The 27,619-nt window shown below is 36.6% G+C and overlaps 1 long non-coding RNA gene and 1 pseudogene across 5 annotated transcripts; both read left to right on the forward strand.

Annotated features, from left to right (window-relative positions):
• Positions 1-812: 812 nt before the first annotated feature.
• Positions 813-4,283, forward strand: LOC149559593 (uncharacterized; annotated as a pseudogene). 4 transcript variants are annotated; one of them, XR_016365211.1, is made up of 2 exons: positions 813-3,863; positions 4,027-4,283. The product of XR_016365211.1 is annotated as an uncharacterized LOC149559593, transcript variant X2 (transcript). The 4 variants fall into 4 exon arrangements; XR_016365212.1 differs by having other exon boundaries at positions 813-3,744; XR_016365210.1 differs by lacking the exon at positions 4,027-4,283 and having other exon boundaries at positions 847-996; positions 1,107-3,835.
• Positions 3,917-27,619, forward strand: LOC149559594 (uncharacterized). The gene is made up of 3 exons (XR_016364812.1): positions 3,917-3,952; positions 4,027-4,081; positions 27,204-27,619. It is a non-coding gene; the product is annotated as an uncharacterized LOC149559594 (long non-coding RNA).

Genomic DNA, 27,619 nt, shown 5'->3' on the forward strand with positions numbered 1-27,619 from the left:
ATAAAAAAGAATTGGGAGCGGTTACAAACTTCCAAATTAAATATTAAAAAAGAATTCTTGAAATAATAGCTGGTTACGCCAAGAGGCGTTCTATACAATGGCAGCACAAATGCCCAGCACGGAAATATGCCAAGATTCTTTGTCAATAAAAAAGAATTGGGAGCGGTTACAAACTTCCAAATTAAATATTAAAAAAGAATTCTTGAAATAATAGCTGGCCGAAATAATAGGAAGCCAAATAAGGCCAAAATAATAGGCCCGAAAAAGTAGGGCCCGAAAAAGTAGGACTCGAAAAAATAGGGCCCGAAAAAAAGGGCGAAATAATTTCAATCTGATTTTTTTTTTTTGTTAAATATAATTTTGCATGCACATTCATGCTTTTTTTTTGCGGGGAGTGGGAGAATTTGAAACAAATTCGTGGAATGTGAAGAGACCTCTGTTGGGAGATATGAGGAGCCTCTCAGAAGTTATAAAACCAAGGCTCCTCATTTCATTTTCATTTTATGTTTTTGCAGAAGGAAGAGGTGGAGGTTATTAGAAGATTAGATTGGAGTTTTTGAATAGGAGTAAATTGAAGTTTTGGAGTAATATTTTTGCAGGTGAGATTTTTATTTTTTATTTACATTTTCATTTAGATTTAGATGTAGATGTAAATTGAAATTCAAAATTAGTTATAATATTCTACTTTGATTTAGATTTCAATTTTAATTAATTTTTAATTCTTCTGAAGATTATCTCTAAAGAACAAACGGGTTTTGTTCTAGTTTAATTTTATTGGTAACAATTCTCAAATTTTAAAATTAGAGGAAGAAACGTATTGCGTATTACGGTGTTTTAAGAATATGCATGTCTATTTTCTCCGAATTAAAAGTACTTTGACGTGTGGTCAGTTGTATATCTTCGAGACGAGTTTTTTTGATAGTTTCAAGTTGAGCTGCAGGGGTTCGAAAGCCAGTTTTCTTGATTTGTTTGTTTGATTGAGGCTCTCCTTGCCAGGTAAGTTCACAGCATCTTCACTGGTTTGTGTGAAATCTGAAAAAAAACTGAATCTGCTCTTGTAAACCCTTGAAAATTTTAGGGGGTAAGTTTTTAAAATTTTGTTGTAGGCGTGAATTTGAATTGGCCATTCAAACCGAGACATCAAACATGAGCAGACACGGTGAAAGAGGGAAGCAGTTCTCAGAGGGTGAAATTTCCTCGGAAGAAGACAGAAAGGGAGAGGATAGCGAGGATGAGAAGTTTGGAAGAGGCAGGAGAAATAAGCAGAAGATTGTGGAAGATAATTCTAGAATTAGGGTTTCTCCCGAGGAACGCAGGAATGAAAGGGATCGCGGCAGAAGGCACCGATCAGATGAAAGAAAATCCCGGGAAAAAGAAAAGCTTGTCGATTCCAGCGAAGAAAAGAACAACCGGCAGCTCTTGCACAGAAGTAGGGATGAAAAACATTCTGACAGTAAATGGCAACTATCTGATGACAATGAAGGCAGAACTAAATCGAGGGATAAAGGTGTTGATGGCCACACTAATAGGCATGACCTAGGTGGAGACAGGAACAGGGACAAAGAGAAAGAGAGGGGCAAAGACAGGGATAGAGACAGGGAGATGGACAAGTACAGGGACAGAAACAAGAGAAGACACGAAGATCCTGAAAGATATAGAGAAACGAGGAGTCACATAAAAGAGAAGCGTGAAGAAAAAGATGGTTATGAGAAAACTAGGTCTCATAAGGAGACAGGCAATACAAACAAGCGGGACAGACAGGCAGTGGAAATGAAAATTTCTGGTGTGCCTGCTCCATCTCATAATGGGAATGGCGAGGGTCCTGTAAGAGGAACGGAGAAAGGTACTGGAAGAAGTGGGGGGGTTTACATTCCCCCATTCAAGCTGGCGCAAATGATGCGCGATGTCGAAGATAAGAGTAGTGTGGAATACCAGCGAATGACATGGGATGCCCTTCGAAAGAGTATCAATGGGTTGGTAAATAAGGTAAATGCATCCAACATCAAGAACATCATTCCAGAATTGTTTGCAGAGAATCTGATCCGTGGAAGGGGTCTATTTTGTAGGTCCTGTATGAAATCCCAAATGGCATCCCCTGGATTCACAGATGTTTTTGCTGCCTTGGTTGCTGTAGTTAACACCAAGTTTCCTGAAGTTGGTAACCTGCTCTTGCGAAGGATTATATTACAGCTCAAAAGGGCATACAAGCGCAATGACAAGCACCTGTTGATAGCAGCAGCAAAATTCATAGCTCATTTAGTGAATCAACAAGTTGCACATGAGATCATTGCCTTGGAACTGCTTACTCTTTTACTTGAGAATCCTACAGATGATAGTGTAGAGGTTGCTGTTGGGTTTGTTAAAGAATGTGGATCTTTGTTGCAAGACCTTTCACCCAAGGGTCTCTATGGGATTTTTGAAAGATTTAGAGGTATTCTCCATGAGGGGGAAATTGACAAACGAGTGCAGTTTTTAATTGAAGGTCTTTTTGCAATTCGCAAAACAAAGTTTGAGGGTCATCCAGCTGTGCGTCCAGAATTGGATCTTGTAGAGCAAGAGGATCAGTTAACACATGAAGTTTTCCTAGAAGACGAACTTGATCAAGAAGCTGGTCTGGATGTTTTTAAACCAGATCCTGATTTCATAGAGCATGAGGCAACCTATGAAAAACTGAAGAAAGATATTCTTGGAGATGCTTCTTCAGATGAAGCAGAAGAGGAGAATGATTCAGGTGATGATTCAGATGATGATGATGATGATGAAGAGGAAGTTGAGGAAGCACTAAGAATACAGGATGAGACAGAGACAAACTTGGTCAATTTAAGGCGCACAATTTACTTGACAATCATGTCAAGTGTTGATTTTGAGGAAGCCGGTCATAAGCTATTAAAGATCAAGCTTGAACCTGGTCAAGAGATGGAGCTATGCATCATGCTCTTAGAATGCTGCAGTCAAGAAAGAACATACCTCCGTTATTATGGTCTTCTTGGGCAAAGATTCTGTATGATCAATAAAATTTATCAGGAATTTTTTGATAAGTGTTTTGTGCAACAGTATTCTATGATACATAGGTTAGAGACAAACAAATTAAGAAATGTTGCAAAGTTTTTTGCCCATTTACTTGGCACAGATGCCTTACCTTGGCATTGTCTGGCTTATATACGTCTGACCGAGGAAGATACCACTTCGTCTTCTCGAATCTTTATAAAGATTCTCTTCCAGGAACTGGCAGAGCAGCTTGGTATTTTGCTGCTGAATGAAAGGCTGAATGATCCAACAATGCAAGAGTCCTTTGATTCAATTTTTCCAAAGGACAATCCTAAAAATTCTCGGTTTGCTATTAATTTCTTTACTTCAATTGGTCTTGGTGGTATCACTGAGAGTTTACGCGAGTATCTGAAGAATATGCCGAAGCTGATAATGCAGCAGCAAAAGTCTATAGCGGAGTTAGATGTATCTACATCTAATGATGATTCTTCTAGCTCATCAGGCTCGTCAGATTCTGATACATCAGACTCAGATTCTGAGAGTGCGACTGATAGTGAGAGAAGTAAGGAACCACCAAGAAAGAAAAGTGATTCAAGGCATGAGAGTAAATATGAAAAAACGAGAAGAAAGAAAAGGGTGAGGATGTCTGACTCAGAGGATGAGAGTGACCGTGAAAAAAATGGAAGGAAAAGGAAGAGGAATTAAAATTCTGCATCTGGGCTTTAAATAATATTTATCAGTTGTTACTTTGGAACAGTTGAGGCTCTCTATCTTCTGAAGCTGTTTAATTGAGTTTTTGAATTTTGTTTATTATAATGATATTTTGGCCTGCTGCTACTAGATCTAAGTAAGCTTCCGAGTTCTTTTATGAAAAGGTAAAAATAGCTTCTTTTATAACTCTGTTTAATAGCCGTAGTCCTGTGGTGAAATGGTTGATATATTTGGATCTTTAATGATGCTTTGTGTTTTCAATAATATAAATTTGATGATTGAAAAATAATTTAATTTATTGGTTTGCTCAATCTTCTTTCTGTGTAGATTGAGCCCATTGCTGCAATTGCTATTAATATCCATTTACGAACACCAGTACCAGGTAAGATCTGGTGCTAAATTTAGCATGTTTGTATTATTCATTAGCTAGACTTTTTCTCTTATTTTTGGTCGTCTTTTGCTTTTGGTTGTGTGGTATGATGCAAACCTAGAATTCAGGGGAGAATATACCCTACAAATTTTGTATATTAAGGATATTTCTTTGGTTGTGAAATGGATCCTAAAAGCTCTTGATGACTGTGAAACCTGGAAACTTTTTGTGAGATATTGATAGTGGTTTCTCTTAATCTAAACCCCAAATGAAAAGAACTGTACTTTTTGCACCCGTTGTTTGGGAACTTTAAAAACCATACTAGTGAATCTTTGGTGTTTAGCTTAATCTAAAAGGACAGAAAACCAGTGAAAACTGAAAACATTTGCAGTGTAATGGGATGTGAATAATATCAAGATTTCTACTTCTGCCCTTTCAAGCTTATATGATAGTCTGTAAAATTATTAGTTAGCATTTTGCTTTAAATGAGATTCACTCTACTGTTAAGTATCGATAAAGAAGTTTAGTCAAACTGTTACATCCCTTGGCATGCCCCCAGACTTGAAATTTCACATTTCTGAAAAGCACTTTTAGCTTTATGAAGGTTTGCAGCTGCTGTTGCATACATTATTGCTGATTAGTGATTACACTAGCTACCCTAAATAAAAATCAGAACTGGGGTTTCTATGTTGGTGTTTCCATTTTTATTGCTACTGTCATATTTATCCAACAGTTGGTTAACATTATCAGATTTCCACAGTTCATTTGAAATCTGTGAATTTATATCTGGATTTTATTGTGTAAGTATTTTTAGCATCAACGTTTCGGATCGCACTCCATGATCCATTAAGTTTTTTTACCATCTACGTTTCGGATCACACTCCATGATCCATCATCAGGATGAGAGAATGCAAGAAAAGAAAAGAAAACTTACACAACAGTTGATTATCGGATTATCCAATTCCATTTTCATATATGGTTAATCTCAGTGTATAAGGGTTTCATATAAACAGTGGTAAATGACTCTATCACTGTTCATACAATATCAGTCACGATCAGCAGTCATATTTGACACATACAATTCATATCTTAGTATTTTACTATTTACTATTTAGTATTTGCAATTTTGTTATTTTACTAATTTACCACAGTTTCATTTGAAATGCGATTCTTATACATTCTTCATAACTAGTTTTTGAAGTACTATATCTATATTAGCTCTGCTCCAAGCCCCATCAATCATCCTGCCATCCCCAAATTTAGGCCCTTTGCCCCCCCATCTCGTCCCCTCATTCCCCTGTCCCAAAATTTGGTGAAAAATGATTTAAATCTAAATCAAGTATATAAAAATATTAAATGTTAATTTTAGAAAGACAATCAAAACATTTTCAAAATGAATGTATTAATTTTTTTAAAAATAACATAAAATCAAGGTGACAAGCTAATTATATGAATTTACCACCATTATTCAGAGAGCAAAGTTATCAAAATATGTAGGAAAGAAATGGATTCAAGGTTATTTCTCTTTGTTGAGCTGCTACACCATTGTCAAAGTTGCCACTCAACAAAATAACCCCAAACTAACTCTGCAACAATGAGCAGCTGTCATCACCATCACTATGTCAAGAATGCAGCCAACAAACAGAAATTCCTCTTTGCAAAGTTAGTGAGACAAAGATGGAATCTAGAAGTAACATTTAGATGCCCAGTGATGTAACTTTATGTGTTAAGTGAAATAATACCAAGCTGCTGGTTCGGATTCCGGTTCCGATGTGGGTTTGATATTCGGCTTGTAAGGTTGTTGCTATGATCGAAACTGCAGAAAAGACTGAGTTGGCCAAGAAGAAAAAGAATGATGTACTGTGATTTTATTCAAGATATCTTAATATCAAGCTCTGGTTAATTACTGTTATCTGAATATGTTGGGGGTCTTTTATAACTGTTGTTTTGCTGATATGTTAATGCTTCCAAAGATCTTTTGGCATATTGGAATACATAAACTGTTATAGCTTTTTGTACTTTTGAAAAATGTGAACCTTGTTGGGGTTTGTAATGTTGCTCTTAATGTTAGATGATTTCACAGGAACTTTTGATTTGTATCATTGGTCTTAGATGCTCTATAAGCTGTGTACTTTTCCTACTATGAATTATTGAAACTATTAAAAAAAAAATTTATAAAGCACAATGAAGTTATTGAACAAAGTCGGTCAATACAAAGCAGTTTTACAATTTTTCACTTCAACATTCTTATCCTTGTTTAAGGATATGCACAAAATCTAACTGTAGGGAGTACTTCTTTGCCTATTTTGTCAGAGTAAGTTTTATACCAGACATGGTTAAAACAACTATGTCCATCATATAAATATGAAGTTTTTGCCCACTTAGTGGGGTTTGTTAAAACTTTGCTTGGTCGATCAAACCCTTTGTTGCCTGCTATGATACTGGAAAAGAACACATTGCTTTATGAACCTAAAATATGAACATAAGAACACATGAGCATTGCAACATTCGTAAAAATAATATTTAATCATCTTAAATATTTAAATCTAATCACTATATAATAGAGTAAGATTCCATTTACAAGGCTTAAAATGCATAAAACATGTGAAAACATAAAAATGCTAAAAGACTGATAAAAACATGGAATGGAAACTGTATTGTATGAATATATTGTGTAGAAAGAGGAAAAGGTTCATGGCTCAAACTTAATGCATAAATAAAGATTCAATGTTGCCACTTACTTTCAAATATCTTGGAAAGTATCGAATTTTCTGTCAAGGATGCTGTACCCATCACAACATAAGTCTCAAAGTACAAAACAAAAGTTGAAAACACAATTAATCTCCAAGGCTCCACACTACAGAATGTGAAGTGGAAGCCAATGCCCCTGATTCTCACTTCTCTTCCACGTGACTGTGATCATATATAATTGAGAGCCTAGTTCAACATAGCCAAGCCATCTTCATTAAATGAGTGCTTCTCCTGAGCTGCAATCTTTTCCAATTCAGGATCATCTCATCAAGTTCAATTGGCTGACCACCTTTAACAAGTGCCTGAGTTTTTGACCTACTACTATGCTAGAAATTTGAAATGATTGAACTTGAACTACTAAAAATCATAAGTAGGAAAGTTAAAAACTGAGTATCATTGAACTTCCGTCTTTGGCATTATTATGTTCTTGTGTTGCTTTGTTAATATCTAAACTCTGTGACATAAAATTAAAAAACTTTCAGGCTTGCTCATGGTCATATCTCTTGGTCTGAGCTTCTAATTTAGATTTTTTTCCTTCATCTCAATTTCAAAGAATTCTAGACTTTGAAGCTTGTGGGAGTAGAGTTAGTTATTTTACCTTTTTACAGAGTAGAGTTAGTTATTTTACCTTTTTACAGTTTTCATGTATATATTAAAGGTATAATAGGGTTCTTTTTTGATGTGTCCATTAAAACTCATTGCCCGAACCTTCTGACTAATTATAGCGAGACTTTACTAATGTTATTATCCTTATGCAGGCCAGGAGATACAATTGTATTACAGAAGTTGATCCCCAAATAAACACTACCCAAGGATTGCAATCTTCAACCTTTTCAAATCATAGGTAAGTGTGCAGATCACTTTCCAGGCACCAATGAGAAACAAGATTATTGTTGAGTCTAGGCGAGCAGGAAAAAGTGTGAAGATTTGTATCAAAAAAGAAAATTAGATGTTTCTCTGGTGGATGCCATCTAAGGGGACTTGAAGATGCTAAACAAAGAAACACGAGTGGAGGAAAAGTAGGAGAGGACCAATCAACATTTCCCATGGGAATTAAAAGTGAGAATTTTCCAATTCATGAAGCAAGCATGGAATATTCATGGAACACTACAATATAGATTGAAAAAATTCTGAATTTGGGAAAATGAACAATATTTCTGAACTTCAAGCTCAACACAGAGGAGGAATGGCTATAGAGAGTGCTGCTGAGAATATTTGCAGTTCTGTCTCTAGTGGTGACAGCTTCAATGAATGGGATTGCATGTCTTTGGGAAAATGCAGCCTTCGAAGGCATTTTCCTGATATGATTGATAGGAATTTGACATCATATCCTTTATATATGAAAAGAAGGATAAGAAGATTGCATTAGGAGAAAAACAGACTAGTCAAGTACATGAACTTGAATCGCTTGCGCTTCGGTCTGTATTGAATGCACTGTGTTTGTGGACGTCTTGGCCGGCAGTAAGAACAATTTTTTAGTGGTCTTCGCCTTTCTTTGAACATATCAGTTGATGAACATAGACTGGAGCTGAAATATGTGTCCTGTACTGCGAGCAGAATTATATTGCGAAAAAATTTCAACTAATGTTATTCAATTTCATCACTAAAGTAGTGGACACCATCAATGAAGAAGACTATAATATGTTGCCTTGTTCTATTGAAGACTTGTGAGCACAACCACTATTATCGAAAACCAAATAAACAATAACACACCCTGCAGCTAGCAAACTAATGCAAGTATAACTATCAACCAAATAACAAAACTATGGCTCGAAGGTCGCGTATCCAATAAAACACTTACACTGCAAACCCCATGTCCACTAATGAATCTTTATCATATACCTTGCAAAACAAAATGCTACAAACTTAGTTCAGACCATTTACAAATTACAGCTGATTCATAATGCCAAGATGGCAAGCATCCAAAGGCTTGTAAGGACTTTTGAACACCTCCCTGTTTACATTTACGAATTACAGCTGATTCATGATGTCAAGATGGTAAGCATCCAAAGGCTTGTAAGGACTTTTGAACACCCTGTTTACATCCAACTACAGAAGTATGTTGCTTTAACTCTTACCACCATTCTGCTTCAAATTTACACTTTTGACAAACTAATATATAAAAGAAATTCAAGGGGAATTGACATCCAAATCACTTGCATTACAACTTTAAAACAGTCAACATTTGAGAGAAGTTTATTTGTTTTCTAAATTTGGAATTATTATAGAGTTTGAACCAAAAATTACCCAATAAACTTATTTATCTAGTATAATGCCATAGATATCTCTAGACATGTCCCAACCTAAATACCTTGCCATTCAAGGTCTTCTTGAGTTTTTTCTCATAAAACTGCTCCATCTAGTCTGAATTCAGGAATACAAAAAATGCGCATCACTAGAAGTAAATTCAAAGTCTTAGGGATGATATTTTCAAAGTAAAATAGCTGTATGACAAAAGCGGTGAATGAAGATGATGCACCAAACAGACAAGGATGTGTTCCAAGTATGCAGCTATTTTACTTTGAGAATATAACATGAAACTTGCAATACAAAGCTGGTTTTAGCTTTAAACGAACATTGCATCAAATATCAGAAATATGCGCATCTGGTAAATAGTACATAGTTGATGCAAGTGATAATACAAAGGTGGAATATTTCTGCATGATAAGTTGTACAAATCACAGAGGAACTTGAAGTTTGCCTTTAGAATCGAATATATTGAAACCCTGGGGAGCTGATGTAACTGGAAAGTATCCTCGTGTGTTGCAAGCAGCCAACAAACTTTAAAAACTTGTTAAAAAATGCTCAACTTGGGTTTAAAATTTGAAATGGAGGAAGATAAAGTCCCACATTTTTCACTTGGAATTTAGAGCTAGGTTGCATGGGTATGGACACCTACACCCCTAGGACATGTGCCCACGTACCCAATTACTGGGTACTTAGTGGAGAGCATCATAGCTAAGCACCTTGATTAAGATCTCTTATTTTGTTTCACTTTTTTGTTTGTGTATTTGTTTGTTGTTTATCAAGCTTAATTCAATACTTAATTAAGTTTGAAACTTTGATGTAACACTGATTAACAGTAACTTTATCACTGTTCAACTCAGAAGTTCATCATTTGTAATATGTCATTGTTATATGATTTATGATCTTCTTGTTCATTTTCAAAGTTTCTCTTTTCTATTATGCATCTAAACATTCACCATATATTATTATTACAAACATATTTCAAATCTGAAATTGAAAATAATACATTATATTTCCAAACTGTATCACTGGGGGAAATAACCCAATAGCTACCTAGGCTAACTTCACACACTTACAATTACTAATATATATATTGAAATTTAGTTGATTTCGATGAACCTCTGTAGGTGAGTGAAGTGCTTAAAGCTAGTTTTTTGGCTTTCCCAAATTTATGGATCTCTCTATAGAACACGTAGAGTGCAAGGTGGTCTAAAAGTGCCATTTTAAAACGTTCTCTTGGAAACTCTTACGTTCACTCCCCAAAAGGCGCTCACCAAAAAAATAGTACCTTTTGTACAAATGGACCAATTAGAAACCAAGAAAGCTAAAAAATGATCAACTATTATTGCATGTGTTATTGACTATTAGTTTCTGTGCTACCATTTTTTGAGTTTTTTAAGAGTGGTAATTTGGGGAGGGGGGGGGGGGGGGGTAGCTTACTATAGGAGGCAGTGGTAGTACAAACATGGGCGACAACTAGCTCATTTTCCCTTTTCTTGTTTAGAAAAACCATTCTCATGAATCATTGTTCAGATTTTCTATAAATAGTAAATTATATTAAAAAAAGTTTGATGTGCCTAGGTACATCCGTCCCCTATTTTGAATAATAGCTATACCCGTACCCGTATTGGTACCTTGAGTAGCCAAGTACCCCATCCCCTATTTTGAAAAACGACTGTACTAGTACTGGTACTCTAAGTACCCCTGTTCCCATGCAAACCTTGATTTAGAGTGTTTTGGGTGTTTTGCTTGGTGAACAAATAGAAATTGCAATCACTGAGTGAAAAATGGGCAATGTGCTTGATAGGAATAGTCTTGATAATAGACTTGTCTTTCAAGGTATTAGGGCTCTTTCTCTTTCGAGGGTATTTGCCAACTACATCTTGGCCTTTTGGAGAGGACTATCACATCTCAAGACTTCTACCTTTTTGTGTTGTTTCCCAATTAACAAACTCATGGCTTCCTTGCTCACAATGCCTCCAAATCTATGTAGTTACATTGTAGCATTGTGGAGGCTCCTTCCTAAGACTCAAGGGAATGTATTTAGCTCCTTCAACTGCTTTCTAGGCAATCTTCTCTTACCGATTTCACAAAATGGCTCCAAAATGGCTTCTATGCCTTTTAGGTCTCCATTTAGGCCTTCAATTCCAGTTTTGGGCCTCTAATTCACAAAAATCAACCTTTTCAATGTTCCTTGAGATTCATGAGGTCTTAATGCTTAGTATGGCTTGCAGATACCTAAACCCCAATATGAGGGTTTTAAGGGTTTATTGTGTTTCACAGACCAGGCCTGAACTTTGGCTTCTAAAACCTCATTGAATGGATTGGTCAAACCTTGTGCTTAAACATGGACATTCTTCATTCATCCCTCTAACACATCCATGAACCAAAATCAACTTTCTTGATCACTTGTGCAAGTATTTCACCCTGTCACTGTGACAACACCTAGCTGGGTAATCACCAGACTCATGTAGGGCTTGTTGTTAGATTGTGGTGACTGATCAGGAAAGTACTGTACATACTTCATAAATTCTTTGGGGCTTGTCGGTATTTTTTTTGGGGCCCTATTTTATTGAGATTTTGGGCCGACATGTAATTATTAATTATAACCCTAAAGCGGTTAAAATACTTGTATAGAAGGGCTTAGGGTTAGGGATTGTTTCATAAGGTGTGATGCGAAATTGGTTCTTGCGGTGGTATTGAGCTGTAAGGGATTACAAATTCTAATTAGGTTGTAATCATTGGATCATAAAAATATTGGACTTGCTGTTTGGTGGACATAGCCCAGGGATTGGGTGAACCACGTTAAATCTTGGTGCCTTGTGTTCTTTTCTGTGTGATCTATTATTTTTTGTTATTGTTTATATTTGCATGTAATTGTTATTTCTGTCCGTGGTTTAATCCTAACACTTGTCACTAAAAATAGAAAATCGTAACATTTCACCTCCTTCCAAAAATGGAATAAAGTACAGAGGGTCTACTATCAACTCCCACAAGGCCATGCAATTTTAATAGTGGAATTTGATTCTAGACCCCATTCTTTTTAGTCAACTTGGTTTGGGCCAGAGATTGGCATATTAAGAATACTTTTTATCTGTCTTATCTGTGCTAACTAAACACTTCCTGATCTATGTACAGAGTTACAAGAACATTAAACTATCTATTGGAAACAAAAAAACTCACAACCTAATGCATTGGAAAGAAAATGCCACATACACAAATGCATAATCGAAATTGCTTAAGGTTGATTCACTTTCTATTCAAAATGGCAACATCCAACCTTGCTAACTGGTTTGGATGAGCTTAAGTAGGCTTCTTACAACTTCCTCAACCAACTTTTGGGTGTGGGTAACCAACTAGACCCATATCTCATGAAGTTGCAATTCTTGCTCAAAAAGTTGTCAAAGTTGCAAAGTTGCAACTTGACAACTTTTGCAACTTTTGACAACTTTTGCAATTTTATCCAATGCATCATACCAAAGTGTGTAGAAGATTGCCAAATGTCATCTTGAAGCTATTTGGACCTCTCCCATGCCATTTGACTTCTAGGTTCAATATGACTAACATGTCAAATTTTGCTTCTATGATGCAATTTGAGCATTCTGTTACAATCTTTTGCATGTTGGTTTGCATACATGCCATATAGGCTTTGACTCACCACATAGCCTCACCTAGACCCTTATTACATACACCTACCCTAATTAGGGCTTACACAACCAAAATTGTTAAACTTGACTAGGTGCTTCTGCACCATTCTCCCCAACAAACTAAAACCCATATGGGACCGTGGGAGATATGAGAGTGAGATCAATTCCTTATTTCTTGAAGTCAATTTTCGATATCCAAGTTGACTCACTATTAGGTTTACCTTTCCATTTTATGACGTATTCCATGTAGATCTTGGATCTGGTCTTCTTGCCCACTCTGGAACTCAAAGCTTTGTCATCTTGGAACTGCATGAGTTGGTTTTGGCAAGTTCGTAGTAAGTGTTTAGAGATCCACATCCTTTGAAGTATTAGGTGGTGCAAGTCCCTTATATGCAATCATGTCTGCAACATTGAAAATGGTGGACAATCCCATGTCACTAGGCAAATTCACCTTGTATGCATTATTACCATACTTGTCAAAATTTGGCACGGACCTATTCTCTTCATTTGTAGCTTGTGAGGTTCACCTTTTTGGAATATGACTTTGTTCAAATGCACCATGATGAAGTCACCCACTTGGAATCTCTCCTTCTTTCATCAACTCCCCATTTCATTTTAGTTGTATTGTCAATGAGGTTCTTCCTTACCATGTCATGCACTTCCTTCATGGTCAGAGCAAAGTCTTCAACAACACCACTCCTATCTGCATCTTCTCTCAACTTTTTGAGCTTACATATAACTCTGGGATGTAAACCATATACAAGTTCAAAATGACTTTTCCCTATTGTCTTGTTTATGATGTCATTATAGGCATATTCTTCCTATGGCAAGATAAGGTCCCATGTTTGGCCATATTCCTTAGTGAGACATCACAGTAGATTACTTAGGCTCCTGTTTAATACCTTAGTCTGTCCATTAGTTTGAGGATGGCAGATAGACCTAAAAGAGAGGTTAGTTCCCAACTTATGTCATAATGTCTTCCAAAAGTGACTCATGAGCTTGGAGTCTCTATCTGATGCTATGTTGAGGGGTGATCCATGAATCCTAACAACCTCCTTGAAGAACAAATTTGCAATGACACATGCATCATGGGTGGTCTTACATGACACAAAGTGAGCCATCTTGCTAAACCTATCCATTATCACAAAAACACTGTCAAATCCTTGTTTAGTCTTGGGCAAGCCAGCTACAAATTCCATGCTTAAGCTTCCCAAGGCCCGTTAGGAATGAGAAGAGGTTGACACAACCTTGCATTAGTGGATACTCCCTTAGCCTTCTAACAAACTACACATGTTTCAACATACCTCTTCACATCTCTACTCATTGTAGGCCAGTAGTAGAATCTTTGTACCAAGTCCAAAGTCTTGTGCATACCAAAGTTTCCACTCATGGCTCCATTATGTTTTTCCTGAATTAGGTTCTCTCTGATGGAACCCTTTGGAACACACAGTTGCCTTCCCTTAAATAGAAGTCCATCCTACAAAGTAAAATTAGAAAATTCATGGTGGAAATGATTTTGGAATTCTAAACAAACCTTATATGGTCTTGAAAAGTCATCATCAATGGAATACATGTCCTTAAGACTATCAATTCCAATGCTCCTTAGTTGTATCTTTTGAACTACTAGAATTCCCCTGCTCAATGCATCTACCACTTTAGTGGCTACCCCCTTCTTATGCTTAATGGTGAAGGTATATACCTGGATATACTCCATCCACTTCATGTGTGTGTGACTTAGTTTATCTTGGGAGTTTAGGAAACTTAGGGCTTGATTATTAATGTATACTACAAACTCCTTAGGTAATAAACATTGTCTCCACTTCCTTAGGGCCTTAACTAGAGCATACAATTCCAAATCATAGGATGAGTACTTCCTTTTAGCTTCATTAAGTTTTTCACTGTGAAAAGCTACTACTCTCCCTTCTTGGCTTAGGATTGTTCCTATGGCTAGATTGCTAGCATCACACTCAATAGTGAACAATTTTTCAAAACTAGGCAACATTAGTACTAGTTGGGAAGCTATCCTTTCCTTCAATGTCTCAAATCCCCTATTGGCTTGCTCATTCCACTTAAATTTAACTTTCATTCCACCTTTTATGGTGCCTAACAAGGGAGCAAAAATTTCATTGAATTGTCTAATAAACTTCCAGTAAAATTGGGCTAACCCATGAGAACTCCTTACCTCAGTAGCTGATTTAGGAGCTAGCCAATTCACTATAGCTTCCAGTTTGCTAGGATCCTTTCTCAAATTCCCTTGGGAGATCACAAAACCCAAGTAGACAAGTTCCTATTTCATGAAATCACACTTCTCCAAATTAATAGTTAACTTCTCATCATGCAACCTTTTCAAAACTAATTGCAAATGTTCTAAATGCTCTTCTTTTGTCCTACTAAAGATTAAGCTATCATCAAGATATACAACAACAAACTTACCTATAAAGTCATGTAGGACCTCATTCATCAGCCTCATGAATGTAGAGGGAGATTTTGTCAAACCAAATTGCATTACAAGCCACTCATACAATCCTTTTGTAGTATTGAAAGAGGTTTTCCATTCATCACCCTCTTTGATCCTTATTTGATGATAGCCACTTTTGAGAACTATTTTTGTGAAATACCTTGCTCTTAAACATAAGGTCTTCTATCCTTGGTATAGGGAACCTATACCTTATAGTAATCTTGTTGATTGCTTTGGAATCTGTACACAACCTCCATGTACCTTTTTTCTTGGGGGCTAAATTTGATGGCACTGCACATGGACTTACACTCTTTCTAATAAGTCCATGGTCAAGTAATTCCTTGACTTGCTTAGCAATTTCTTCATTTTGCTGGAGAGTCATCTTATAAGCTACTTTATTTGGCAATAAAGAACCTAGTTTGAATTCAATTTGGTGACTTATGGCTCCTTTTGGTGGTAAGGTGTTCAATTTCCCATCATTGATTATGTCCTTGAATTGATCTAGGATCTCTTGTACCTCTTGTATAATCACCTTTTGATCCATCTTCTCCTCTATAGGCTTGGCTATTATGGCATACCACACTCCTCCTCCTTGTAATGTTGATAAGAATTCCTTTTCACCTACTATTAACACAATAGGACATGTGGGTTGACTCTCCTCTTCATCTAACAAAGATTGAATTTTGTAGGTGACTCCATCTTTCTTGAAGGAGTAGGCATTCTTCTTATTGTCATGTATGAATTCCCTATCAAATTGCCATGACCTTCCCGAAAGAAGTTGGCATGCATCCATGGGTAGGACATCACTTAATACCTTTGTCTTTATACTTCCCAATGTTAAATTCTAGCCAAGCTTTCTCATGCACTACCGCATGTTGCCCCTTTTTCAACCAAGTTACTTTGTAAGGATTGCTATGGGGTATTCTTTGCAAATTTTGTTTTGTTACTACCTTATCAGATCTATATTGTCGGTAGAACCAAAATCTATAATCACTTTGCATACATTATTAAGCATCTTGCACTTGATCCTGAAGAGCGTCCTTCTTTGGCTTGGTTCCTCCTTAATTGGGTCTTTGATGAGGGTTCTTCTAAGCATTTAATTTTCTCCTAACTTTGAGTCCAATGGTACTTCACCATGCTTGTTGCTACTTGCTTCCTCTTGCACATAGGTGACTCTCTTTTCACCTCCTTGTGTACATGATTCCTTCTTAGCACATCTATAGGTTGGGTGCTCATATTGGTTACAAGTGTAACACTTCATTGTAGAAAAGTAAGAAAGTCCTCTTCCTTGACTGTTTGATCTTCCCCTAGGATTATTGCTTGACCCCCTACCTCTGCTTTGTCCACCTCTAGAACTGCTTGCCCCACCCTGTTCAATGAGTTTGGCTTCTCCTTGTGCTCTTGGCTCTGTAGTTCTACCACCAAAAGTTCCCCTTGGCTTCTTCCATCTTTACCTCTGCCTCTTCCTCTTGAATTGTATTCATGCTACTTCTTCAATTTCTCCTCCAATTTGAGAGCTAACTGATAACATTTGTGGATAGTATTGAGACTCCATACATTGATTTCTTCCTGGATGTTCTATCTCAAGCCATTGATGTACCTAGCTACTGTGATACTCTTAGCCTCTTGTATATTAGACCTCAAACAAAGTTTTTGAAATTCCTCACTATAAGTGGTCACATCATTGTCTCTTTATTTCAAGTTCTACCTCCTAGTATGCAAATTGAACTTCAAAGTCTTTAGGGAGATAGGTTTCTCTTACCTTGGTCACCATACCCTTCCAACTGACTATAGGGATTTTCCCTTCTCTGGTCCTTCATCCTGGATAAACTTCCACTAAGTCAATGCCGGTCCTCTCATCATTGCTTCTGTTACTTTTACCTTTTGGGCCTCATGATGTTTTCACATTCAAAGTAGTTCTCCATACCTTCAATCCATTCCATGACATGCTCTGCATCCATCTTTCCACTAAATAGTGGCACTCCTTCAAGGGCTTTACCACTTAAAGCCTTGATAGCTTTGAGGAAGGGTTCCTCATTCAATATTGGATCATGGTAGGTACCTCGTCTTCCATAGATGATCTAAATTATGATTCCAGATTACAACACTTGGTGTGATACCTGCGGTATTGATAATTCTAATGCAAATAGAACAATTTTAGTACAACAAATTATGCAAGCCAAAAGTGGTTCATTTCATTCAAAACTCAAGTTTATACAATGTTTGAAGCATCTGAAGGGCCACCAACATCCCTTCAAAAAGAAATGAACAATTCACATAATGCTTATTACATAATAAAATATTATAACTATGAAAACTATTTAAAAACTATTCCAAATTTTATGTCTACTTGTAGAAGTCACAACTTTCAGCACATAGCTTGAAAATGTACGCCACCTACACCATTGGAAAGGTAATCAAATTGTTTATCTCCAAATTTGACTCTTGGAAGCTTTTAGATCCCATAAATGCTCTGAAGGCCTCCAAAAATGCAAAATACAAAAATATAGAAAATATTAGAAAGATTTTGATATTTTCCCATTTCTGCTTTTGTCGGCCTCCTTTGGATCATCATGGACCATGTTCTGATCATTCCTCTTCCCTTGAGAGGCAATGGACCCCATTGCATCCACACTTTGTAGTAGATGTGGAGAATTAATTTGAATTTTTTCACGTGTAAGCCACTTCCCCTAATGAGAAAACTAACCTGCTTTCACCACACAATACAAGTAAATAGTTTGGTTCTTCATTGACTTCTCCAAACTTGATTAGTTTGGAGTGGATTATCCACTTCTGGATTTAATTATGTATGGTTGATCTCCTCAGTAACACTTACAATGTCTAGTAATGGAGGAAAATAAGGCTTCAATATTTCAACATTGAAAACAAGGCGAATACCCAAGAATGGTGGCAAATTAAGTTCAAATGCATTTTCACCAACTTGTTTGATAATCTTGTATGGACCATAACGAAGGGGACACAACTTTTTGTGAGGTGCTTGCAATGTATCCTTCTAAAAATGCAACCACTTATCCCCAGTTTGAAAATTATGAGGAGTTCGATGTTCATCATGCTTCTATTTACACTTCTTAGTGGTATGCTCCAAAATCTCATGAAACTATTGTTGCAAATGATGAATTCTATCAGTGAACTTCATTGCTTTTTCCTTCTCTTTATCCAAGCATAGGATCAAATTAGGATGCATAATTGGGATAGAAATATTTATTGGTGCCAATGGATGATATCCAAGACAAACTTCAAAGGGGCTATTACCAGTTGAACTGTGAATAACCCTGTTGTAGCTATGTTGTACATAGGGAAGACTTTTATCCCATTTACGAGGATATTTTGAGTGATACATACACAATATTTGAATAATCATGCCATTGACAACCTCAAATTGACCATTTGTCCGAGGATGGAATGCAGTGGACTTTGATAGTTTTGTGTCCATCATTGCCGATAATGAAGACCAAAATCTAGTTAGAAACTGGCTATCTCTGTCTCAAATAATATTGCTTGGTAGCCCAAAATGAACCCAAACATGCTCAAAGAAGAGCTTTCTAGTGTTTTCTGCAGAGATTTCCTTTCTACAGGCTACCAAGATAGCCATTTTTGAAAATCTATCTACAAAAACATATACACAATCATGCTCTTGTCTAGTGGTAGGAAGGCCAGACATGAAATCCATAGAAATTGAATGTCAAGGCTTCTCTAGAATAGGAAGTGTTAGATATAAACCGTACTTACGATTTGTAGGATTTGTAATGGAATATGTTGTACATGATTGAATGTATGTAATCACATCATTTTTCATTTTTGGCTAGTTAAAATATCTTTGAAGTATACCTGTTTGAGCTTCTCCTACTCTTCCTTCTTAGTGACTTGGCTTACCACTTCTTCAGTCTTGAGGGCTACTTCCCTAAGCTTGGCTTCCAAGGCTACAATATTTTCCTTCACATCTTGGTTCTCATCTTCCTGATCCTACACTTTCGCTAACTCTGCATTGGTCACCATCATTGACTCTCCAAAGGATTTTGGTGTAGGTATTCCAAGGGGTGCTTGCAGTGCTCTTCAAGAGACCTAGCTTGTCTCTTCTAGGCGCCTAGTCCACTTAGGTCCTTGATTGGCTTAGGCAATTAACTAACACCAATCCAAAATCCTCTCCAAGAGTTTGATCCTTTGTGCTTACCCTCAGAAGACTAACACTCTAATTTAGTACTCTTCTCCACACACACTTATAGAGCTCTAAGTGCAACTTGCTCACAAACTTCATCCTTCATTGCAGGGTCATCCATATATAGGAGATCACTCAATTTTCTTGCATTCGAGTCCATTTGGAAAGATCTTTAGGCTTCTTCCTTATTGATTTCAAGGTTTTGTCTCTAGGAAGCCTAATTAGGCCTAATTTCAATTAGCCCTTGAAATTGACTAATTTCTTTTTCTTGCAAAAACTCTCCAAACAACTTGGAAAAAAAATTCTAGATTCAAGCACCCTTTTGAATTTCATAAAAGATTTTGTAGGACTCCAAAGTTGTCTGTACAGGTGATTCCTATTATGTAGGTCTAATCGAACTAAAAGGCCTATTTCCTAGAACTTGACTATAAACTAGTTTGGAAACCCACTCAAAAGGATTGATATGACCTTAATGACCAAGATATATCAATACACAACTAACCCCTTGCTGGAACTGTACCTATTTTGTACAACACTTCTATCCCCTGCACTTAACCATTGGATTTAGCATTGTTAAACCTCTAACCAGACCTTCCTAGCTCACCTAGGGCTTGAGTTTTAAAATAGTAGCTTAACTTCCCTAGAATCCTACCTTGCTATACATCATGTACAATGGCTCCACTATAAGTTTCATCCAAAATGTCAAAGTTTCAAGGGTTGAATCTTAAGTAGGAGCCATGAAAGCAAAAACTATCTTCTCAGAACCAACACACTGTCAAAACTAAACTAATTTTTCCCTAGCTATAAGAGTAACTCAAATCAAATTGTCTATTGAATGAAAAAGTCTCTACGTTAACCTAGTATCACTATACAATCATCAGATCGATTCTTTCAATCCATATAAAACCACATAAGATGAAAATGCTCAGTCTAGACACTAATCACAATCACAGTCACTATTGTATTCACAAAACTTCTTACAATCCTCTCTCTCAACTCAAGATTGAGCCTTCAATAAGTAGTAGATGCCTTTCCCTAGATTTTAGGCCATCTTAGTGGATTTTCCACTCCTCATACTTAGGGAATCCAAGGTAACTGAGTTGCATGCAATATTTGCTATAAATTTTAAATGTTGCATGACAACTTTTTGACAACATTTGGCATCTTTGCATTTATGCCATGATCCTTTTTTCTAGGACCTCTAACCCCTCTAGGTTGATGCATAAACATCATAAAGGACCTTAAAGCATCTTTTTTACCTATTCTACCTATTAGGACACATTTAAAGACTCCAAATCACTATTACCTTTAAACACTAAGAAATTGAAATAACAACTAACAATGGTTATATGTGTGACCTTATTCCTAATGACTAACCTAGCCAAAAATGCAAATGAACTTCTAAGATCTACAACCAAACTAAACTATGCTCTTGACTTGGCTAGAGTCAAGTACAAGCCAAAAATGTTTCAAACATAGGAGGTAGTCTAGGTGTGCTCCTACACCATAACTTCTTGAACTTTGATTCCTTTATCCATACCGCATCAACATTCAACTGTCCATGCTTCTTTATCAAGTGTTCCTTGTGCTCTTTTGTTCTAGTCATTTTATAGAATCTAGTGTCTAGTATGCTATCCAGTTCTGTAGCTATAGTAGTAGGTAATTGGAGATCCTCTACATCTTTGAACACTTCATGAAGAGTCTGATCCACTTCTTGTTGTGGTCCTTTATAATGGACTAAGTTTTCAATGTTGAAGATTGGTGACAATCCACTATCCTCTAGTAGTTCAACCTTGAATGCATTGTCACCATACTTAGCTAATATAGGACAGGGTCCTATTCTCTTCATTTGCAACTTGTGAGAGACTCCCTTCTTTAGTCTTGACTTGTTAAGATGCACCATGAATAAGTCACCAATATTGAACTCAATCACCCTTCCACTTCCATCCACCTTTGCTTTATGTTCCATGGTGTTTTCTGTCAATGTTTTCCTCATTGTTTCATGAACCTCTTCCATGACATATGAAAAATCATCAGCATATCCACCTGCCTTCAACCCATCTTTCAAATCTCTCAACTCATAGACACCCCTAGGATGTAGTCCATAAATTATCTCAAATGGACTCTTCCCTGTAGATCTATTTATGGTATCATTGTAGGCATATTCAACTTGTCTAATCAGTTGATCCCACTTTTTTCCGTACTCCTTAGTCAAACATCTTAGAAGATTCCAAGGCTCCTATTAACAACCTTGGTTTGACCATCAATTCGGGGGTGGTAAGCTGATCCAAAAGACAAGTTGGTGCCCAATCTTTGCCAAGAGTCTTCCAAAAATGACTCATAAACTCAGTGTCCCTATCTGACATAATGCTGATAGGTAACCCATGGATTCTCACAATTTCTTTGAAGAATAGAGAGGCTATTTGAGTGGCATCATTAGTAGTCTTGCAAGGCACAAAGTGAGCCATTTTTCTAAACCTATCTACAAACACATACACACTATCCATGCCTCCTTTTGTCTTGGGTAATCCAAATACAAAATCCATGCTTAAACATTCCCATGTCCTAGTAGGAATTGGTAGTGGTTGGTAAAGACCAATATGTGCAAAGGTCTCCTTCACTTTTTGACATATAGCACAACTTTCCACATACCTCCTAACATCAAGATTCATTCTAGGACAATAATAAAACCTTGAAACAAGGTCTTGAGTCTTAGTGATCCCAAAATGACTACTCAAAGCTCCATTATGCTTTTCTTGTATCAAATTCTCTCTAATAGAGCCTCTAGGAACACACAATTGATTCCCTTTAAATAAGAGATCCCTTTGCAAAGTATATTCATCATACCTACTATGAAAATGATTCTTGTATTCAACACATACCTTATTTATGCCAACAAAGTCCTCATCGTCTGCATATAGATCCTTAAAATGATTTATCCCCATGCTCTTCAACTGAATTTCTTCGAGTGAGTGCTCTTCTAGACAATGCATCTGCCACCTTGTTTAGAACAACCTTCTTATGCTTGATATTGAAAGTATATGCTTGTAGGTATTCAACCCACTTCATGTGCTTGTGACTTAATTTTTCTTGTGAATTCAAGAAACTAAGTGCCTAGTTGTCTGAATACACAGTGAATTCCTTGGGGTTAGAGCTTGGACCAATGCATACATTTCTAGGTCATACAAGGAATATTTTCTCTTAGCCTCACTCAACTTTTTAGAATGAAAAGCTATTGGTTTTCCCTCTTGGCTTAGAACAGCCCCAATTGCCACATTGCTAGCATCACACTCAATGGTGAGAAGATTTTCAAAGCTTGGCAACACTAAAGGTTGAGTAGCTATCTTCTCCTTTAGAAACTCAAAGCTCTTGTTAGTATGTTCATTCCATAAAAACTTAGTTTTCATTCCTCCCTTTATAGTATTTAACATAGGAGCACAAATTGCACTAGACTTTCTTATGAATTTCCTATAGTATTGTGCAAGACCATGAAAACTTCTTACCTCAGTTGACCATGTGCAAGAAAAAACCCAAGGTACATTGGCTCTGTTTTGATGAACTTACACTTCTCCAAGTTGATCATCAACTTCTCCTCATGTAGCTTCTTGAAAATAATGTCAAGTTATTCTAGGTGCTCACTCCTTGTCTTGCTATAGATTAGTATATCATCTAAATATACAACTATAAACTTTCCTATATAGTCCTTGAGAAATTCATTCATTAGTCTCATGAATGTGGAGGGGGCACTGGATAATCCAAATGGCATGGCAAGCCATTCATACAACCCTTCATTGCTCTTGAAGGCTATTTTCCACTCGCCTCCTTCATGTATCCTTATTTGGTGATAACCACTCTTCAAGTCTATCTTGCTATAGTACTTGGCTTCACTTAGACAATCCATTAGGTCTTCAATCCTAGGAATAGGGAACCTATACCTAATGGTTATCCTATTTATGGTTCTTGAATCTACACAAAGCCTCCAAGTCCCTCCTTTCTTTGGTACAACTATAGTAGGTATGACACATGGACTAATACTCTTCCTAATTAGGCCTTGGTTTAGGAGTTCTTGTATTTGTCTTGCGATTTCCTCATTTTGTTGAGGGGCCATCTTGTAGGCTGCTTTGTTAGGTAGGGTGGCTCTTGGGATAAGGTCTTTCCTATGGCTTATGGCTCTTTTAGGGGGTAAGATTGATGGTTGTCCATCGCTTACAATACCTTGCTAAGCTTGCAAAATTCCTTGAATCTCCTTAGGTAACTTTACTCTCTTAGTCTCTTTACCTTCATTTCCCTTCTTTGGTCTCAACACCAATGCAAAGCCTACACCTTCACTTTCTTCAATGGTTTGTAGGAACTCCTTTTAACTCACCATGAGTACATTTGGACCAATTGTCTTTGCTTTAGCCTCTTCCAAAAATGTTTGCATCTTGAAAGTTACACTGTCCTTCTTAAAAGGATAGGAATTATTTCCTCCATAATGGATAGCTTGGTGATCAAATTGCCATGGTCTACCTAGGAGCAAATGAGATGCATCCATAGGCAACACAACAGATAAAATTTTATCCTTGTACCTTCCAATTGAGAACTCCACCCATGCCTGCTCATTTACTAACACATGTTGGCCTTTATTTAGCCATGTGGCCTTATAAGTATTAGTGTGAGGTATCCTTGTCAATTTTAGCTTATTGACTAATTCCTCTGACATTATGTTGTTAGTATACCTTGAGTCAATGATGGCTCTACACACTTTACCCATCATTCTACACTTTATCCTATTTAAAGATCTTCTTTGGCTTGGCTCCTCCTTAACTAGCTCTTTGATCAAAGTTCTCCTCATCACAAGGTTCTCTCCTTCTTTTGAATTTAGTGGTATTTCATCATGCTTGTTTGTTGTATTGGACTGTTCTTGAACTAAGTTTGTCCTCTTGTCACCTCCTTGTAATGAACCACCTTTCTTTGGGCATCTATAAGAAGGGTGCCCCATTAGATTGCAATAGTAGAACTTCATATTGGAAAAGTAGTTGTCTCTTCCTCCTTGTCCACCACTCCTTTCTCTAGAATTAGAGTTTCTTCCTCTACCACCTCTACTTGAGCTTCCTTTTTGCTGTTCACTAAATTTTACCTCACCTTGAGCCATTGAATCTAAACTTTTCCCACCATAGCCACCTCTATTATGCTTGCTCTTAGCTTCACCTTTAGAGATTTCTTGCTTCCTCTTCCTTTTCTCTTAAATCTTCAAGGCAATTTGGTAGCATTGCCTAATGGTTTTAAAATTTACTAGGCTCATTTCCTCTTGAATAGACCATTTGAGGCTATTCAAGTATCATATCAACTTGATGCTTTCATCTTCAACTACCTTGGACCTCAAACACAATTTTTGAAATTCCTTGGTATATGCTTGGACATCCAAATCTTTTTGTTTAAAATTTTGTCTCCTCCTATGAAGCTGAATTTCATAATCATCAGGAAGATATGTTTGCTTTACTTTGTTTACCATACCCTTCCATGTAACAATAGGACCTTTTCCATCCTTTCCTCTCTCGGTTTGCACAAACTTCCACCAAGTAAGAGCTGAACCTCTTAATCTAGACTTGGCCACCATAAATTTTTGTGCCTCAGAGATAGCATCACATACAAAATGGTTCTCAATGCTGTCAATCCAATCCACAACTAAATTTGGATCCATTTGTCCACTAGATAGTGGTACTCCTTCTAAAGCTTTGCCACTAAATGCTTTTAATGCTTTTAAGAATGGCTCTTCAGGAAGAACAGGGTCAGGGGCTGGTTCTTCTTCTTCCAACTTTAATTCCTTCTTCCCTACTTCCTTTTCTTCCTTTAGGTCAATTTTCTCTTTGACCCTATCAGTTTTGTCTTGGACTTCACCCAAGAGTTTCTCTATTTGAGCTAGTCTTTCTCTTAATGACTTCTTAGCTTCTTCTTGTTCTTCAAACTTCTTGGCTAACTCAATGTTAGTCACCATGGTGTTGTTTTCTATTTCTCCACTTGGTGTATTCTCTCTGACTAATTTAGTAGGTTGCAACTGTAGACACTTAAAAATCCTTTGGAAAATAAAGTATTTTTATTTTCTAAAAAAAATTCTTGATGACATCATCATTTATTAATTAATTAATTAATTTATTTTTATGCTATTAAATCCCTTTATCCTAATTAAAAAATATTTAATTAAGGAATCCCTCCCAAAAATGTTTAAATCTTATTTAAACATTATTTCCTTATTTATTAATTATTTAATTAATAAATTGATCAAAAATCCCAAAATAAATAAACAATTTATTTTTTGCCCAAAACTTGGCCAATTTCCTTAAGACCACTAACCTCTTCCAAAATCTTCTAATCCTTCTTTAATTTCGATTAAAGGCTAATCCCATCATTTCCTAACCCTAATCCCAACTCAAAATATTTAATTAAGATTAAATATTATTCCTCATGTTTATTAAAAATATTTTAATAAATATCTCCTCAACTCAAACCCTTGAAATAAATAAAACTTTATTTATTTCCTAAAAACCTTATTTATCCTCATCCTAGAAGCCTAGACTCTTCTAGAATATGTTAATCCTTATCCTAATCCCCCCTCTAACCTTGTCACATTCCCTAAACAAGGTTAGCCAACTCCTAAGCTAATCCTAATCCCTCTTCTAATCATGTGCACAACTTAAGCAAGGGTTAAGACTTGCTAACCGAAGCCAAAGTCAACAATCTCATCCTCCTCCCAACCATTTCTATTTATAACCCAAGCCAAAGTCAACAATCTCATTCACCTCCCAACCATCTCTGTTTATGACCCAACCATCTCTATTTGACCCAACCATCTCCATTTATGGCTCAACCTCCCTCATTACTCCTTTGACCAACCTATATCCTACCCTCTCACATCCAATCACCCTGTGACATGTGTCACCTCCTAACTGGCTTCAAACAAGCACAATCCATGTGCTCCCCTTTGAGTGCATCCTAGCCTTCCCTCACCATCTTGCCATCCTTGCATCCTAACCGTCCATCCTTCCACCCCTTGGCCTATAAATAGAAGCCTCTCCCTTCACTAAAATCATCCACTTTTGAAGCAAACTTATAATGCTATTTTGAGAGCCTAAAAACTACCAAAATACTATTATAATGCTGAAACCCCTCCATACCTTCATTGTTGAATCATTCATCCACACCCATATTTGATTATCACTCATCCACTTGGAGCTTGAGCACATCATGAGCATACATCCGCTATCCATCAGGGACATAGCTTCGTCATCATGAGAAGCACTTGAGGAGTTTACCATCTTTGGTCTACTTTCCTCAATTTTGTCTTCTTTGGTCCTATCTTAAGTGTTTATTTGTTTTTAGTATTGAGAATGGTTTTTATAGATTAGTGTTCATTTTACTCTACTAAAATAGGTGATACATTTTGGCATGCCCAGTGGGACCCACTTCACGAGTTCTTTGCAAACATGCTAATGCAATTTAGAGTGTTTTCAAAATTTTCAAGCTTATATGTGGACGGAGCACTTTGAATTCTTCTTCCTCTTCTTGTCTATATTTTTCTTCTATTCCGTCTACTTCTTCTTGTGGGATCTTGGCCATTTTATTTTATTCAAAAAAAAAAAAAAAAAAAAAAATCTCATCTTCTCTCTTCTTCAAATTTTCTTAAATAAAAAAAAAAAAATAAAATAAAATTTGGTACACCTTTTTTTTGTGGAAGTTTGGTAAAAATATGCAGATTCATATATTTATGTGTTGTAAAAAAAAAAAAAAAAAAAATTCAAAAAAGTGTAAAATACATGCTTGTCTTTTTGGGGTGGCACGGATTTTGGCCCCCAATTTTTTTCAAATTTCTTGCAGGTACCATCCAGACCCATCCAGACCGACCTGGCAGCCACCACAATGCCATTTCTAGTCATAGCCTGCGGCCTTTAAAGACCACCAACACCGTTGCTCTCATTCATTGGGTTCTAGCCATTGTAGTAAAGCATCATCATATTAAAACACTATCTAATCATGCATAGTCCACGCCCATTGGATCTGCCATGTTAGCAGGTCATTCTTTTTTTATGCCTATGACAACCATATGGCCATGAACTTTAAACTTGCACTTTGATGATGTCAACACGACATCATTTCTACATGCCTTTTTAAGCCTTGAGAAGCAACATTTGGTGTTTTGCTCATAACTTGAGCATCCGGACTCCGTTTTTAGAAAAGGAAATATCGTCGAAAAGCTGGTTCCAAGCCCATCATGATGGTATTGGTTTTTATCA

The sequence above is a fragment of the Cupressus sempervirens genome, chromosome 5, assembly GCF_028749045.1.
Source record: "Cupressus sempervirens isolate cs-2001-9-10 chromosome 5, ASM2874904v1, whole genome shotgun sequence".
Classification (NCBI taxonomy): Eukaryota; Viridiplantae; Streptophyta; class Pinopsida; order Cupressales; family Cupressaceae; genus Cupressus; species Cupressus sempervirens.